The sequence below is a fragment of the Dama dama genome, chromosome 27 (genome assembly GCF_033118175.1).
Source record: "Dama dama isolate Ldn47 chromosome 27, ASM3311817v1, whole genome shotgun sequence".
Lineage (NCBI taxonomy): Eukaryota > Metazoa > Chordata > Mammalia > Artiodactyla > Cervidae > Dama > Dama dama.
This window is the reverse complement of record NC_083707.1, coordinates 39,750,879-39,768,332: the sequence shown is the minus strand read 5'-3', so window position 1 is coordinate 39,768,332 and position 17,454 is coordinate 39,750,879.

Here is a 17,454-nt window from a genome sequence, read left to right as displayed (position 1 = left end):
TCTCTTCAGGTTTCCCAACTGGTGTCCACTCTCCAATTCTTTCTCTGCACCGGACACCCCATGCTTTGAACTCCCATCCCCCCAGCTCTTCCTTCAGAACACTTAAAGGGATGTGAATGACAAACTATAGTGTTAACTGTTTTCATTTATTTACTTTTGGCTGCACTGGGTCTTTGTCGTTGCTCTCAGGCTTTCTCTAATTAACACAAGCAGGGTTTACTCTTTAGGTGCAAAACACTAGCTTCTGATTGTGGTGGCTTCTGTTGGGAGCATGGGCTCTAGGGCATGGGCTCGGTGGTTGCAGTACGCGGGTTTAGTGGTTCTGCTGACTGTGGGATCTTAGTTCCCCAGTCAGGGATCACACCCATGTCCGCTGCATTGGCAGGCAGATTTTTACCACTGGATCACCAGCAAAATCCTACCAGCTGCAGTTCTTTGCTTGTATCTGTCCGCCCCTGGCTCCCTGGAGGCAGGCATGGTTCCTCCTCCGCTCTTCTTGTGACTCAGCATCCAGAGCAGGCTCACAGGAACTAATTCTCAAATGTCTGGGTCAGTCACCAAGCAGTTGAGAAGACCAGTGGGTCTGGAAAGCTCAGCTGGGTGGTGGTTAAGCCAAGATGTTGAAGTATCACTAAAGTTCTCCTTTGCATCTTCTTGGTATAAAAATGGACTATTCTCCCCAGATTCTGATGCCAACATGATGTGAAGGGCTCCTATGGGAAGCACTGAAGCTGTAAAATCAATCTAAGGGTTACAGTCCCAATTTTTAAGACAAGGTACATTTTTAAAAGCATACCTTTGAATCTTGCATATTTCAATCCTAACGACTTAATAGCTACAAATAAACCACTGCAAACCTTTCCTTTTGGATGCTTAATAAGAACCAGCACTAATGATACAAATAGAAACAACTGTATCTTTCAGTATTTTAGCAGAATGTAGTCAGCGTGTATATGAATATATATTTCCAAAACACTTTTTTGCCAGGAGACTTAATACTGGACAATTAAATATTCTATTTGGTCCTGTGGAAGTTAAAGTGACAAATACTAATCCTTTATGAAATCTCTTTGTGACTGCCCATGTCCTGTAGATTTTCTCTGTAGAAAAGAATTTTTTAAAAAATGCAGATATGATAACTGAATTGCTTTGCGGTACACCTGAGACACAACATTGTAAATCCACTGCACTCCAATATAAAACACAAATTAAAAAATACTTTTAAAGACAGACGTTTAATTTTAAAAAGAAAAGAAATTACAAGGGCAGATGTTGAACTGAGGATATTCTGGGGCTGAGAGTTCATATTCTGCATCAGTATTGTAAGTTACAATGTGTCAGATCTAGTGAACCTCTGAAGACTGCAACTAGATCCACAACTGGAACTAAAATTTATTCACTGCCAGCTTCCACCATAGAAAAGCAAGACAAACTAATGATTTATTGCATTACAAGTGATTTTAACAGAAAGATTTTCCTTTTTTTCTCCTATGAAAAATCAATTCTAAAAGTCTTTGTCTGAGGTTGAAAGGTTACAAAGCCATCTGAAAAATCATTACCTTATTTTGGAAGTTGGAAATTGAGATGTTTAAAATAATGTATTCAGTAGAAACTGGGAAACATTGACTTCTCCACTTTCATCTTTTGTACAAAATAAAATATCCAAGGATTTAACAAAAATTACATGAACTTAAAATTCTCCTCTAATGAGGAAGAAGCCAACCAATCTCTCTTTATTTCATGTACAGTATAAGAACTTCCCTGATAGCTCAACAGTAAAGAATCTGCCTGCCAATGCAGGAGACTTGTGTTTGATCCCTGGGTCAGGAAGATCCTGGAGAAGGAAATGGCAAACCTCTCCAGTATTCTTGCCTGGAAAATCCCATGGACAAAGGAGCCTGGTGGACTACAGTCCATGGGGTCGCAAAAAGTCAGACACAACTTAATGATGAAACATCAACAACATGTCACTTCAACGCCATGGTGACATTTTATTTATTTATTTTTTACTGTGATTTATTTTTTTTCCTTTATTTTTATTAGTTGGAGGCTAATTACTTTACAATATTGTAGTTTTTGCCATACATTGACATGAATCAGCCATGGATTTACATGTGTTCCCCATCCTGAACCCCCTCCCACCTCCCTCCCCATCCCATCCCTCAGGGTCATCCCAGTGCACCAGCCCCGAGCACTTGTCTCATGCATCCAACCTGGACTGGCGATCTGTTTCACACTTGGTAACATACATGTTTCAATACTATTCTCTCAGATCATCCCACCCTCGCCTTCTCCCATAGAGTCCAAAAGTCTGTTTTATACATCTGTGTCTCTTTTTCTGTTCTGCGTATAGGGTTATCGTTACCATCTTTCTAAATTCCATATATATGCGTTAGTATACTATATTGGTCTTTATCTTTCTGGCTTACTTCACTCTGTATAACGGGCTCCAGTTTCATCCACCTCATTAGAACTGATTCAAATGAATTCTTTTTAATGGCTGAGTAATATTCCATTGTGTATATGTACCACAGCTTCCTTATCCATTCGTCTACTGACGGGCATCTAGGTTGCTTTCATGTCTTGGCTATTACAAACAGTGCTGCGATGAACATTGGGGTGCACGTGTCTCTTTCAGATCTGGTTTCCTCAGTGTGTATGCCCAGGAGTGGTATTGCTGGGTCATATGGCAGTTCTATTTCCAGTTTTTTAAGGAATCTCCACACTGTTCTCCATAGTGGCTGTATTAGTTTGCATTCCCACATGGTGACATTTTAGATAAATTTCTGATTGAATGAAATAAAATAGGTGGATTTCTTGCTTATCAATTGGCTTCATCCTTAATAGACATTTCTTCTTTTCCCCCGAAATTCAAAAGTAAGGACTTCCTGCTCCCTCCTATTATTACATGGTTCCATTAAAGTTTGTGTAACTATGAGACCCCAGGTGGTAAAGCTTCCACTTTGAAAGAAGATCAAGAACAAAGTTGGCAGTGCTCTGCCTGGAATATCATAATTTGATAGCATAATATAAGACTTTCCAGCCTGGTATTTAAAAAATGAAAGCCAACATCTGCTCTCCTTGGGGTCTAAGCTAATTATTCTTAACTCAGCAAAACTACCTTTTCATTTCTCTTCCTAGATAGCTAGTTTTTGTAACTGACAAGGAACACTCAGAGCAAGATTTGTAAGGCAACGATTTCTTGATTGACGCTAATGATTTCCAGATGTCTAGTGTCTCTGCTCTTCTTGATGTAGCATTTTAATATTTGCTTCAGCTTCTTTAGGTTTTTAACACAAAAGTTCTTCTGTCATGAAGCAATCACAAAAATTAATAGCATTGACCTCAAATACTGGCGTCTAAGTTGAAAGCAGGATGGTAGGAATGTAGCACATAGTTAGGTGGAACATGGAATAAAATAACACAAAAATCATCTTTATGAAAAAAGTCCTCCCTTGACAGCACGGTGGTTCCTCAAAAAAAATTTTTTTAATAGAATTCCTATATAATCCAGCCATTCCATTTCTGCATATACCAGTATCCCTGGGAGATATTGCAGTTTTGTTACAGATCTCCACAACAAAGTGAGTGTCATGACAAAGTGAGTCACATAGACTTTTGGTTTTCTGGTTCATATAAAAGTTATGCTTACAGGGCTTCCCTGGTGGCATAGTGGTAAAGAATCCACCTGCCCATGCAGGAGATACAAATTCAATCCCTGGTCTGGGAAGATCCCAAATGCTAGTAGAAGGGTGGTTGCCAGGGGCTAAGGAGAGAGAAGAGGGGGAAGTTATTGTTTACTGGATATAGGGCTTCAGTTTTGCGAAATGAAATGAGCTTGGAGAAGGACAGTGGTGACAGTTACACAGCAATGTGAATGTACTTAGTACCACTAAGCTGAACCTTTAAGAATGGCTAAGATGGTATGTCACCTTGGCGTGATGGATGGAGTTGTACCATTCCAAGGGAGCATCGCTGCAAGGCATGCTGGGATGGAAGCAGAAGGCTGGTGGAGGAGGAAGCAGGGCTGATTTCACGTGGGTTGGGGGCGGGGTATAATATATCTGTGTTTGTCCCTGGCCAAAGTGGTGGCATGGTGCAAATCACAAAGCTCAAACACAGGTATAGAAAACTTAACTGTGACTCACGGTGTCAACATACAGAGAGAATAGTGAAAAGAGAGTGGGACAAGGTAGCCCAGGTCTCGCTGTGATAGACAGCCCCAAAGTTGGCAGGCGGCAGACAGGGTCTCCAGTTGGTGGCTCGGGCAGGGCAGAGCCTTTAGGAAGGAATCAGTAGTTATCAGAGCCCTTCCAGGACAGCTGGGATTAACAGAGAGCTTTGTAGGAGCCAAATGGAAACCAGGAACCAAAACGGAAGCTCCAGCAGTTAACATTGCGAGTGTCTATCGCTTGACATTCCTTATTTCACTCCTTCTCACACCATTAGTAACAGCATCTCTTATGTTGCACTTTGTGCCATGCAGAGGTAACAAGTTTTCCATAGACTAACTCATTTAATACTCAGGCAACCTGTGAGGTTTAAGTCCTATTAACAGTGTTTTACAGATGGGAAAACTGAGGCACAAACAGCCTATAATCTCATAAGTCAGAGGATAGAAACTTTGATGAACTGCATCACAGATAGAAAAACTGAGCCCTGAGGTGGAGGGGAGAGAAGCAACCCAGGAATCAGCAGGGCTGAGCTTCAAAGCTGGGAGTCTGATTGCAGAGGCTGGATGGTAATCGTTGGGATTTACCAGCTCCCAGGCGAACCCCAAGGAGGCTTAGAAAACAGCGCCAGCTCAGTGTGAGCAGGAGTCCCTCGCAGGGCTCCCCTAGGATCAGGCTGATGGACCGAAAACAAATCCCAGACTCACCCCTTCTTCCCTCAAGGCTCACTTCTCCCTCCATCTCCTCCCCGTCCCCACTCCCCAACTCCAGTGGTTTAGACATGACCTGATGAGATCAAGTTTGGCCCTGGGTCTGGGCAGGCTCGGCAGGCCACATGGAGCCAGAGAGAGGAAGCTCACCATCGGCCACTGTTAGCACACACACACAGGGAAACATCATGGCCCACGTTCTTATATATGATAACATTTATGAGCTGTTGCAGCAACACAAATTGGCAATTTCACTTTGAGTTCCTCGCCCCCTTAACATTGTATTCCCTCTGGTCCAGAAACTCTTCTCTTTCCAGAAAAGGAACGCCTTGAGGCTGACAGTGTCATCAATTTTATTCTATTCACAAATGGTCCAGCTTTAAGCATACATTCATCCAGCTCACCTCAGAGCATGGGTCAGAATAGAATATGCTAGATCTTACTCCAAAATAATTTCGAACACTCCATCATGTCCCTTTCAATCTAATGAAAAGAGACAATAGTTCTCTGGAACCCAGATTTTTGGCCCATTCTGTGTGATGAGACCTGGTCACTGCCATAGAACTTAAGTTCAAGGAAAGAGTTATGGAAAGGAGATAATGCATGATGAGCGTGAAAAGAACAGTGAAATGTACTGGTTTCCTTCATCCCTCTGTGGGCTATGGGGATCAAATCCCCAAGAAAATGTGATCTAAACACTCTAATACTGTGCTTGGGATTCCATTTAAACATGAAATGAGCTCAACATAGAGTTGTAACCATGCTTATAGCACAGAGATATATCTGCTTTAAATATTTTGCTGCTGTTGTTTTAGTCACCAAGTCATGTCGAACGCTTTTGCGACCCCATAAACTGTAGCCTGCCAGGCTCCTCTGTCCATTGGATTTCCCAGATGAGAATACGGGAGTGAGAAGCCATTTCCTACTGCAGGGGATCCTCCCGACCTAGGGATCAAACCTGCATCTCCTGCACTGCAGGCAGATGAATGAAATACAGCAGTTTAAAAAATTACAGTGTTCTCCTCCCCTCTAGCTCATATGTATTGCTCTAAAAATTAAAAATGCCTGCATAAGTATCATAATTGCATTGTTTGTGTGACTGATTACAGAAAAACAAGATATACTTTGTCACAGATGTTGTCTATAGATAACTATTAACCATCAAGCAATTGAAATCAGGCTCGTGGGCTGAAAGCTATTAATTAATCTATTAATTAATTCAATTTTAAAAGATTGCAAGGAGATTTTAATAGAAGTTTATATAACATCTCTCAGCACTAGTATTCCATTTCTCCTGATAACAAATTTTTCAGACACTCTTAATATTGGAAAATCAAAGATTGTTGGGGAAAATTTTGCAGGCAGAGAAAAACCTATAGGGTAAAATTTTCTGATATTATAAAATGTTTAAAAGCTATATCATTTCATACTCATAAAATTTCGGAATTATCTATATCCCCAATCTTTTCAATCATCTTAGCCTTAGAATATTTTCTAACTACTCTACACTCAAAACCTAATTCACCCATTTCTCAAGCATAGAATGAATATAAAAGATCTCAATTTTTATGCCACTGGGGAAGAGTGTTTTCAGGCATGATCATTTGCATTGATGACTCTGTTCTGGTGCTCTGTAATGAGAGCAATAAGAATTAAATTTTTTGAACGTCAGGACATCATTATGGTTCCAAGATCACCCTCCTTCACTGTTTCCTGGTTTGCACTTGACTGTTCAAATGGAATAAGGAACTAAATTCACCAACTCATGGAGCTGGTTCTTAAGTTCAAAAAGCTTCCATGGAGAATGCTACTCTACAAATGTTTAAAGTGAAAATAAGATGCTGACTCCAGAGGAAAAGATACACAGGATCTAGGTCAAGAGTGGATGTTCACCTTGATTTTTCACAAGGGCCTTTTCTACCTCTCCTGCTTCTGTCTGTTGGTGATCCAGCTCTTGAGAAGTCTATTTTAGCACCTACCATTGTGGCAAGAGCTCTCTCAATAAGCGGAACAGAGTTAGCTACAATGGTAACACGATTTCAACCAGAAACTAGATTTGCCTCCAGGGAATGAAGGCAGCTCTGTGCATATTAAATTCTGTATGTGGCTGAAATCTGCTTCTCACTCACTGGGTCTGAAAGCAAATAAAATGCATGTTTGGATTTTTAGATCCTTTATCTGTCATCAGAGGAATATTTTCCTGTGCCTTATGTAATTTTTTCAAAGATGACACCAAGAATAACCTGCGAAACTTATGCTCTTAAACTTATGAAACTGAAAATTGGTTCAGTTTCAGCCAAATATAGCAGATAGCATTACGGCATCTGTCTTTCATGTCCTGAAATATTCCGAGTTTGACTTCAGTAAAACAGTAAATATTCTTCTATTATTTCCTTACTTGTGAGCAACTATTTATTATGGTTCTTGTTAGTGACACTTTCCTCTAGGGTGGGGAAGGGGGCTAGAAGATGTTCATAGAATCCTCTTTAGGGCCTTTTAAAAATACAGGTGCTAACCACATATATATAGTCAACTGATCTTTGATAAAGGAACAAAGGCAATAAAATACAATGCAACAAAGATGGTCTTTCCAACACGTGGTGCTAGACACTCATGAGTCATGAGTCCAGACACAGACCTCATACCCACCACAAAAATTAGCTCAAAATGGATCACAGACCTAAATGTAGAAGACAAAACTATAAACTCCATGTTGTTGTTTTTGTTCAGTTACTAAATCATGTCCGACTCTGTGACCCCATGGACTACAGCCCTCCAGGCTTCCCTGTCTTTCACTGTCTCCCCAAGTTTGCTCAAACTCATATCCATTGAGTCAGTGCCCTAAAAGATAACAAATAAGAAAACCCAAATGACTTTGGGTATGAAAATGACTTTTAAGATACAATACCAAAGGCAAAATTCATCAAAGAAATAATTGATAAGCTGGGACTTCCCTGGTGGTCCAATGACTAAGCCTCCACCTCCCAATGCAGAGGGCCTGGATTCGATCCCTGGGCAGAGACCTAGATCCCACATGCAGCAACTAAGCATTTGCATGCTGAAACTAAAGATTCCACATGCCACAAGAAAGATAGAAGATCCCACGTGCTACAACTAAGACCCAGCGCAACCAAATTAATAAATAAATAGTTTTAAAAGTTTAAAAACCGCTCTGTGAAAGACAATAGCCAAAGAATGAGAAAATAAGCCACAGGCTGGAAGAAAATATTTTGCAAAATGCACATCTGATAAAGGACTGTTATCCAAATATACACAGAACTCTTAAAACTCAACAATAAGAAAACAACTCAGTTAAAAAGTAAGCCAAAGGTCTTAATAAACATCTGACCAAAGAACACATACGATGGCAAATGGACATTAAGGAAAAAAAAATGGTTCACATAATATGTTGTCAGGGAAATGCAAATTAAAACAAGGTACCACTACACACCTATTAGAAGGGCCCAAATCCAGAACTGATAACACCAAATGCTGGTGAGAGTGTGAAATGACAGGAACTCCTGTTCACTGTCAGCAGGAATGCAAAATGGTACAGCCACGCTGAAAGAGAGTTTGACCATTTCTTACAACTCTAAACATGCTCTTTTACATGCTGTCCGGCAATCTCATTCCTTGATATTTACCCAAAGAAGTTGAAAACTTATGTCTACACGAAAGCCTACACATGGATGTTTTTAAAGCAACTTTATTCATACCTGCCAACACTTGGAAACCACCAAGCGAAGAACACCAAGTGTTCATTGCTCAGTCATATCCAACTCTCGCTCAGGCGCATCCAGCTCTTGGTGACCCCATGGACTATAGCCCATCAGGCTTCTCTATCCATGGGAATCTCTAGGCAAGAAGACTGGAGTGGGTAGCCATGTCTATCTCCAGGGCATCTTCCCAACCCAGGGGTTGAACCCAGGTCTCCCACATTGCAGGCAGATTCTTTACCATCTGAGCCACCAGGGAAACCCACCAAGATATCCGTCAGTTGGTGAATGAATACAGACTGTGGTCCATTCAGACAATGGAATAGTATTCCTCACTATCAAGCCATGAAAAAGCATGAGGAATCTTAAATGCATATTACAAAGTGAAAGAAGCCAATCTGAAAAGGTTATATACTGAATGAGTCCAACTATATGACAAAACTACAGAGACAGTCAAAAAATCTCATGATTGCCTGGTGGAGGCAGGGGGTAGTAGGGATGAACAAATGATACACAGAAGAGTTTTAGGACAGAGAAAATACTCTGCATGACATTGTAAGGATGGATATGTGCCATTATATTAGGTTGGCCAAAAGGTTCATTCAGGTTTTTCCACTATGTTTGTTTGTACATTTCTAATACATACTACATTTGTCTAATCCCATAGAATAGGCAGCACTAAGAGTGAACCTTAATGGAAACTGTGGACTTCAGTTAATAATGACCTGTCAGTGTAGGGTTATCAACCATAACCAAGGTACCACTGTGGTGGGGATGCTCATAATGGGGCAGGCTGTGCATGTGAGGGATACAGGAATCTCTGTGCCCTTCCCCTCCATATTGCCGTGAACCTGAAGTAGTCTAAAAAATAAAATGTAATATAAATTTCTAATAAATAAAAAAACCCACCAACCACCGATGTTCAAATTCTGACTTGAGTTTTAGTGGATCCATGTTCCTGACAGTAGACGAGGGGTGGGGGTGGGGGTCACACCTGTGAATTTGATAAAAGACTCCACGTAATTGTGATGAGCCTCTTAGTTGAAATCATTGGCATTGTAACATGCTATACAGATTGCATTTAATAATGAGACTTTTTAAACCTTTCTGGGCATGCTCAGTAACTTCAGTCATGTCCAACTCTTTGCAACCCCATGGACTGTAGCCCACCAGGCTCCTCTGTCCATGGGATTCTCCCAGCAAGGATACTGGGAGTGGGTTACCATTTCCTCTTCCAGGAAATCTTCCCAATCTTTAGCATGGGTATTAAGTGATGGGGGATGGCAGAGGAAATGATGAGTATATTTTACTCCTGCGTAAATTATGTCTCTTCTGCTGGTAAGTGAAAACAAGCAACAATGTGAGAATTCTATTACCATCACAGATCTGCTACCTTAAATTTTTCACGTGAAATGTGAAACCATTTTTTAAAGCCCAATACAGTTTTTCAGTATATCGATTGAATGAAGTCTTTTCACTTGTCTCCCCAAAGCCTATTTTCCAATTTCTGATTCTGTTTGCAGTTTGGACACACAGTATAATCTTAAAATCTCTTTACAAACTGTTTCCAGGTTCTCTGAACAGGACCCTGGAGAAATGGTACAAAACATGCATGCATCACAAGTTTTATACGATAGAGATTTTCTTTTTAATTCTATATAACATCATTGGGTTTTGAAGCAGTTGCTTTAAAAGAAACATGTTTTCCTTCTTCCGTCTTAAATGAATAATGCTTAGAAGCTGTCCAAGATGCTTAGAGATCTGGGGAAATAGGAATCATAGGTGACTTAAGCTTCTCAATGGCGTAGACATTTTCAAAAGCAGAATAGGTAATTTAATTTTCAGAGATGCTTAAGTGTGGCAGACTGGCCCAGGCACCCCTGCTCCTGAAACCTATACACAAACACAGAAAGTGGAATACTTTAGAGTATCACAGTGAGGATGAAACCTATAAAATAAGCTTGCTGTATGGACACAATAATAGGAGATCACAGAGTATATGTTGTCTACTTGGGTCCTATTAGAGGATTAGTATGCTAAGAAAATATTTGTCAGAACTCTCAGTCCTTACAGCATTAAGGTGAATTGAAATGCACAATCCTCTGCAAATAAAATTCTTTATTATATTTGATGTTTTACAGAGGAGCTAGTGGTAGAGAACCCACCTGCCAAGTCAGGAGACAGAAACAGGTTCGATCCCTGGGTTAGGAAGAGAACATGGCAACCTACTCCAGTATTCTTGCGTGGAGAATCCCATGGACAGAGGAAGAAGATTGTCTCCGAAGAAGAAGATTGACTCTGCCTCCTTCCATGGTCCCTGAGGGAAGTAAAGTCTTACTAAACACTTCATACACACAACCATACACACAAACATACAACCTTGACCTGGGTTCCTCCCCGCCAACCCACCCACGAAACCCAGGGCATACACATGGAGACACAGGATGAATGAGGATGTAAGACCCAAGTGAGGAGCATCTTGATGCTTAAACGCGAAAATTGGATTTTATCCTAGAAGCAAGTTACAGCCACTAAAAGTTTATGAGCAGTGGAATCGTATGATCTAAATGATGTTTGAGGAATATTCCTCCTATGGTGGATGATGAGGAAATTCATGAAACTGTACCTTGTTACTACGATCTTCTAAAAAGTAACAGCAAAATAATCAAGGGAGCAATGTGGAATTATCACATTTCAAGTCGCCTCAGGCACCACTAAGAGATTTCAGCCTCTGAATGACAATACTGATGTTAGCAATACATAGTTAAAACTTCCTGAGTTCTAAATAAACCCTCACATATACAGTCAAATGATTTTCCACAGCAATGCTAAGACCAAGCAGTGGGGAAAAGGACAGTCTTTTCAACAAATGATACTGAGAAAATCGGAAATCCACATGCAGAAGAATGAAGTTAGACCCTTACCTAACACCACATACAAAAACTAACTTAAAATGCATCAAGGACCTAAACCCAAGGTGCTAAAGCTATAAAACTATTAAATAGGAAATGCAGGGGAAAGTTTTGTTACATTGGATTTAGCAGTAATTTCTTGGATATGACACAAAAAGCACACTTAAATATGACACACAAAATACACCTAAAATGATGTAGATGATACATTTTATATTATGCATAATTTTATCACTCTTTTAATTTTTACAGAAAAATCTTTGAAGATTATATCTTTTAGCATCAGCTTTGACTTGTAAGGGCTTCCCAGGCAGCTGAGTGGTAAAGAGTCTGCCTGCCAATGCAGAAGATGAGGGTTCAATCCCTGAGTCAGGAAGATCCCCTGGAGAAAGAAATGGCAAGCCACTCCAGTATTTTTGCCTGGGAAATCCCATGGACAGAGGAGCCTTTAGTCCACGGAGTCACAAAGAATTGGACATGACTTAGGGGCCAAACAGCAACAATATATAACATATACAGATGGACTTGTAAAAAAATCTCTGTATCAAAACACATTCTGTGTTTGACCTGAGGGTATGGGTTAGAAACAATGCTGAGGAATCCACTGTAATTCAACATAACTACACAGAGACGTCCAGTCACGCACACAAAAGGATCTAGGAAGAGAGGGCTGGGCACTTCTTGACTTTCTTCCCACAGAACCAAAGATAAACTCTAAGATTACTTCCTGATGGAAAAACCAAAACTTTGCTGTAACTCTTTCATGTGAGAAAGAAAAGTTTATGTGCATTTCTCTCTCTCTCTCTTTTTTTTTCTTTCCCTCACTTTTCCATATGTAAGAATCAGCAGCAAAGCTCAGATCCAGGAAAGAAAAACAATACACCGACCTTTCCCTTCCCCCTGGTAATACCATCACCATTGCATTTTCTTCAGCTGATGGAATGAGAGTTAATGGCAAAGCCAAGAATGCAAGTTTATATACCTCAGAGGGAAATCTGGGACCCTTCCTAGAGCGGGCAGTTCTCAGGGACTGACAAGACCTGCAACACTGGTATTGCCTGAGATCTTATCAATAAGCCCCAGGCACCTATGCTTTAAAAAGCCCTGCTGAAGTTCAAGAACCTGTCAAGTATGAGTGTCATTACCCCTCTTGCAATAGGAACCCCAGGAAGAAAAAAGAGGTGGGGTGGGAGTGGGACAGGATTTTCAAAGCATGCATGAAAATGAGGTGTTGACTTCTGAAGGCATGGAATGGTTGGTACAAATAAAGAAATAGGAAATTAAACCAATGGAAAAATTAATATCCATTTTTCTTCAAAGAGCATCAAATCCAATTAATATTTATAGTTTGTTGTTTTAATTGAAATCAATTTTCATTAAAAGTTCTAAAAGAAATGTAGTGAGCACTCAGTATGTTCAAAGGGCTTTTAACACTTTCCCATTGAGTCCTCACATTATCCCACACGGTGGGCACTGTTAGTATTCCCATTTTGCAGATGAGAAAACAACCTGAAGAGGTTTTAAAAAAAAAAAAAACTTGCCTATAGTCACACAGCTGGAATAAGCAGCAAAGCCTGAGTTTAAAACCAGGTCTCTCTGACTCAGAGTCTGGGCTTGCTCAGCATTTATTGTTGTCTATTGGGTAGATCTTCCCGGACATTGAGCTTGAGGACAGTCTTAGACCCTAAATTGGAAACATGTGATTCACCTTGCTGCTTGAATACCATCTGCTTCCACTTTCTTTTTTATTTCTACTGAAAATTCCTACCTTTCCTCCCAGGCTTCATTCTGCTGGGTGGTGATTTTTCCTTAATCATGACTTTCAACCTGTCAGAAGCTAGTTCAAAAACTCCTAAAGACCAAATCTCTCTTTTTTGGGTGTCTTCCTGTGAATTCTCACCTGCAGAGTGGTTCATATGCTCTCTCTGGCTACAAACCTTGGTCTGTTATCCCCTTTGCTTTCAAATGCATTCCCTCCTCCCTGGATTGGTCAGTCTCCTCCCAGTCTCAGGAGCATTCGATGGTCACCCAGCTCCATTCTTCAGCTCCCATTGTCTTCTGGACTGGAATACCCTCCCCTCTTTCTTATGCACATTCAACCCCCTCCCCTGCTCACCTCTTGGCTTGAGCCCACCTTGACCTCTTCCTCCCCTGCCCTCCTTCAGCCCTCACTGCCTGCAGGGGTCTCTCAAGTTCACTGAACAAGATCCCCCTCAGTAGACCATTTGTGCATGCACATTTATAAACTACATTAATGAACAAACCATATGGACGTTGTAAATGTGCATTTCAAAGTATTTGAAAATAGAAATTAAAAACTGATACTTCTGATCTTTTCTTCCTTCATCTTAAAAGATAATCCCCAGGCTCTGACCACATGTGTGACCCCTTTGCTGATTCTGCCAGCTTTCCTTGTCCAGTTTGTCATGCATCCCTATTTTATATTCCTTAAAAATATATTGTATGTTCTTAAGGGGAATAACTCTCTTTTCAGTGGCAAAAATGGGATATTACATAGGAGGTGCCCAATTCTTTTTTTTTTTTTTTTTTTAATTTTTATTTGAGTATAGTTGATTTACAATGTTGTGTTAGTTTCAGGTGTACAACAAAGTGAGTCAGCCCATTCTTTGATACAAGTTCGCTGATGTCCACTGCACTCAGCTGACATGTTAAGCTTCAAGGCTGCTGGTTATTGTCAGATCATAGCTTATGGTTGTTGCATAAAATGAGATGGCAGTGGTTTCAGTTTGTCTGACTTCAAAGGGAAGGCAGGCAGTGCCTGAGTCCCATGTCACTTGGCCAGTTCCTGTGAAATTGAGCATTTCCAAAAGAACAGTGTGACTCACAGCCAGAAAGAGAATCACATATTTCACCACATCTTGGCAAATTGAGAAAGATGTGACTTTTTTCTTTCCCATATCCTTGCCTCTCTCTCTCTCTTTTCCCTCACAGCTTTATTGAGATAGAATTGACATATAACGTTGTGTAAGTTGAAGGTGTACTAGATATTGATTTGATACATTTATACATTTTAAAATAAATTAGCATTAGCTGGCATTCCCATCCTGTCACATAATTAACATTTCTTTCTTTGCAGTGGGAACATTTAAGACCTACTCTCTTAGCAATATTCAAGAATATACTTCTATTAGCTATAATCTCCATGCTGTAATCTAGATGTCCAGAACCTATTAATCCTATAACTGAAAGCTTATACTTTTGGACCAATATCTACCCCTTTCTTTCATCCCCCAGCCCCTGACTCTATTCTGTTTCTCTGAATTTGCCTTTTTAGTATTTCACATATAAGTAAGATCATACAGTATGTCTTTCTCCATCTGACTTTTTTCACTTAACATAATGTCCTCACGTTTCACCCAAGTTGTCACAATGGGCAGGATTACTTTCTTTCTTTCTCATGGCTGAATAATATTCCGTTGTATAAACCCCACCTCTTTATCCATTCATCCACTGATGGACACTTAGGTTGTTGCCAAATCTCAGTTATTGTGAGCAATGTTGCAAAGAACAAGAAGGTGCAGATTTCTCTTCCAGATAGTGATTTCATTTCCTTCGGGTAAATAACCAGAAGTGGAATTGGTGAACCATATGGTACTTCTGTTTTTAATTTTTTGAGGAACCTCCACACTGTTTTCCACAGTGGCTGCCCCCACATACTTGCCCACCAACAGCGTGCCAGGGTTCCCTTTTTGCCACACCCTCGACAACACATATCTGTTCCCTGCCTCTCTTTGAACCCTGTATGGATGTCCCCAGATTACCTGAAGGTCCAGTGTCATTTCCTGAATCACCTAGCAAGATGAAAGTGTACCTTGACCAATATCTAATCAACAATCTAACATTTTACAATCATGCCTTCTCCCTGATAAAAGTTTCAGTTAATCATTACTTAGCAAAATAACCTTGGTTGGGAAGAGTCTTATTACTGAGGTGTGCCTTTTTTCTTTATCTTAAAAGTCGTTTCACATCTTTAAATGTAGTCTTATGTTGTTAAAAACTCCCCAAACACGTCTCATTTCTTTCTGTTCTCCCCTCCATGTTTTACACCTTTGTTAATTATCTGAGGGATGCAGAAAGTAGCATCTCTACTTGAAAAGTGATGTTTGCCAATGCTGACAAATTAGATAGTTACCAAGTGTTCAAAGAGAGGGAGGGAAGATGGGTAGGAATTAAAAAGTCACACCATTCTTAATAAATAATGAGAAACTGTCTAGCCATTGACATGAGTGACTCATATAAAGGATTGACACCCTAATTTAGACACACAATACTCCTGCTGGGGAAGACAAAACTCCACAGCAAGACCTGGTTTCCATATTCCTTAGGGTAAAATGCCAGGGGGTTGCCTGTTTTATTTTCAGGAGAGGCAATGGGTGCTTTAATTGGCATCTTGGTGAAAGAATCTTACCAACCAATACTGTGATTTTGTACACGACTTTGGAAAACGGAGTCTGGTCAGGATGGAGTCTCTTGCCTGGTCTCTGGTCTCCCTGTTACAGGCATGATTGTAAAATACAAGATTGTTGATTACATGTTGGTCAGGGTGCACTTGTTTACTTTCCAGCCCAACATGACGCAGAGAAGCACAAGGCTCCGCCATGCCTGCAGAATTCTGGGGGTGGTCTCTGGTGGTCAAGATCAAGTTGGGGACCAAGGTGACAGTGAATTTGCTGGTGTTCCCCCATGCCTCAACTTCTGGTGATCTGGGGCGCAGAGAGCAGACAACCATCCCTGTCATCAATGTCCTTGTGATATTGATGGATTTCCTGGCTAATTTCCCTTCTATCACCTATTGAAAAAAGTAGTGAAAGTGTTAGTTGCTCAGTCATGTCTGACTCCTTGTGTCTTCCATGAACCGTAGCCCACCAGGCTCCTCTGTCCATAGGATTTTCCAGGCAAGAACACTGGAGTAGGTTGCCATTCCCTTCTCCAAGGGATCATTCCAACCCTGGGGCCTCCCGCATTGCAGGCAGATTCTTTACCATCTGAGACACCAGGGAAGCCTGCTATCACCTATTGAGCAACTATTATTTCACCTTTTCAGAAATCACCTGGCAAAGCAGATATCAGGACACCATTCTCCAGGTGGGAAACTGAATTCAGCAGGATGAAACCATTTGTCCAGATTCACACGGTTAGTAAGTAGTAAGCAGACAGTCAAAGGGCTTCCCCAGTGGCCCAGTGGTAAAGAATCCGCCTGCAATGCAGGAGACACAGGAGACGCCGGTTTGATCCCTGGGTCAGGAGATCCACTAGAGGAGGCCACAGCAACCCATTCCAGTATTCTTGCCTGGAGAAGCCCATGGACTGAGGAGCCTGGCGGGCTACAGTCCGTAGGGTCGCAAAGAGTTGGACACGACTAAAGCGACCAAGCACACATACACAGACAGTCAAAGGCTGATCTCTAAACTCAGACTTTTCCATCTCCCTGGGCTACTTCTCACCGGCATTATTGAGTGGCTACTCACTGTGTATAAACAGATCCGTGCACACATATCCCCACCCCCATTCGGCCTCACATTAGCCTGATCCATCTAATTCCTAAATCCACCACATTTCCATGGAGTTGGTTGTTGCTGTGATAGCTCAGTCCCTTCTGGTTCCCCATGGCTTCTCCCTGAAGCCTCCAGCAGCAAGCTGAAGGTGTTTTCTTTTTTTTCCTGAAATGCCATCAATAGCCCCTCCACCCCACCCCCCACCGCCCGCCATTTCCTACAGAATGACTGTCCAAGGGAGGAATTTTTGTCCTTATTTTGATGGCATTTCAGACACAGGGCTCAAATAGCCACTGAGCCCATTAACTGAACTGCAGCACAGTGGCAGAAAATAAGTTTTGTTTTCTCTGCATTTTTATCTGCTGTTTCTATACTAGCATTCCTGAACTATTACTGAAGATTCTGGTCTTGATAGAGGACTAACTCTG